The 1480-nt window shown below is 43.7% G+C and overlaps 1 long non-coding RNA gene across 1 annotated transcript; it reads left to right on the plus strand.

The window, feature by feature from the left end:
* Positions 1–4: 4 nt before the first annotated feature.
* On the plus strand, positions 5–1237 carry LOC121940528. Its single transcript, XR_006105644.1, has 3 exons — positions 5–31; positions 558–660; positions 1157–1237. It is a non-coding gene; the product is annotated as an uncharacterized LOC121940528 (long non-coding RNA).
* The last annotated feature ends 243 nt before the right edge of the window (positions 1238–1480 follow it).

The following is a 1480-nucleotide window of genomic DNA, read 5'->3' on the forward strand; positions in this document are numbered from 1 at the left end:
AGCAACTTCCTGGACAAAACTGGCTCTCACGGTGGGTGGTGTTTCTTTCCCTCCTGTCTTTGACTTAACCAGCCCTCCTCCAATTTTCAACTCTGATTCATCCTTTTATTCTGACCTTTCCACTAGCAGTTTTTACCACTTTTTTTGTGTGCTCACACTTACATTTAAGATATTTAGCATATTTTTAAGTAGCTATAGTAAATGCAATAGCAGAACAATCTTAAATGTTACAACCAACATAATTATTCCTCCATCCATCCCTCAGTTTCCCCCACTCCCCTCAATTAAACCCATCTCCATGGAGATAAACACTGGGTTCACAGTCTGTTGTCATGGATATTAAGTCTGCAGGGTGACTGGAGTATTTAGTTTAAATAGCCAAATTGTACATTTTTGATACTCGGGGAGACCAGGCGTGGTTGGCATGGTTTTCACTATCTGCTGTATTTCTCTGGCTTACTTTACTTACTTTAACACATTTTGTTTTTGGTTAACCATTTAAGCGCTACGTCATTGGAGACTGTGCATGTGTGTTCTAATGAGTGTGTCTTCCTCAGGCTACGACATGTCCACGTTCATCAGACGCTACAGCCGCTATCTCAATGAGAAAGCCTTCGCCTACAGACAGATGGCTTTTGACTTTGGCCGAGTCAAGAAAGGGTACGATTTAATTTTTATCACGACACTGCCCTGCATGACTCTTTCCGCATTTTTATCGATTTTTAAAACTGCTTTGTTAGATTACCCAGAACCAGAACATGCCCCCTCCTTACTTGCCCTCCATATCCATCAGAATAACACACATCCCACTAGGGTCCCGTCCGTGCGTGGGATGAACTCCAGCATGGCGTTGGGCCAAGTGCATGGCTTTGCCGCGTGTACCGAGTACAGAGATGAATACAGAGAGGGTTATTACTCATGCTCAGGGAGTGGACGGCTCTGTTTAGCTGGCAGACACAAGGTCCCTGTGGCTACATAAGCTGGCACTGAAAAATGCAGACTACTGAATAGAGATTAGACACTTTGGTGGATATGTGTGGCCTGTACAGACAGGTACTCTATGTGTTGACAGAAAGTATGCGGATATGTCTCTCTGCCTCATGGCTGATGCTTAGTTCTCACATTTTCTCTTTACTTCTGTCTCCCTCTGTCTCAGGGCTGAGGGAGTGATGAGGACCATGTCAGTGGAGAAGCTGTTGAAAGGGATGCCCACCCTGCAGAGCCAGATCGACGCACTGCTGGATTTCGAAGTGAGTGACACTTGCTAATAGGAAACAAAGTCACTTTACAAGGTTACTCAATTTGTTGAGGGATTAGCACAGTCAAGAAAAAAGCTGCCAGATGAATTTAACAAAGCTTAGTGCTGTAGCAGCATCTATGACCTGCCAATTACAGCCTCCTCACATGTATGACCATTCTCACACATCTATCTATCCATCTATCCATCTATCTATCTATCTATCTATCTATCTATCTATCT

Source organism: Plectropomus leopardus, unplaced genomic scaffold, assembly GCF_008729295.1.
Source record: "Plectropomus leopardus isolate mb unplaced genomic scaffold, YSFRI_Pleo_2.0 unplaced_scaffold8935, whole genome shotgun sequence".
Taxonomy (NCBI): Eukaryota; Metazoa; Chordata; class Actinopteri; order Perciformes; family Serranidae; genus Plectropomus; species Plectropomus leopardus.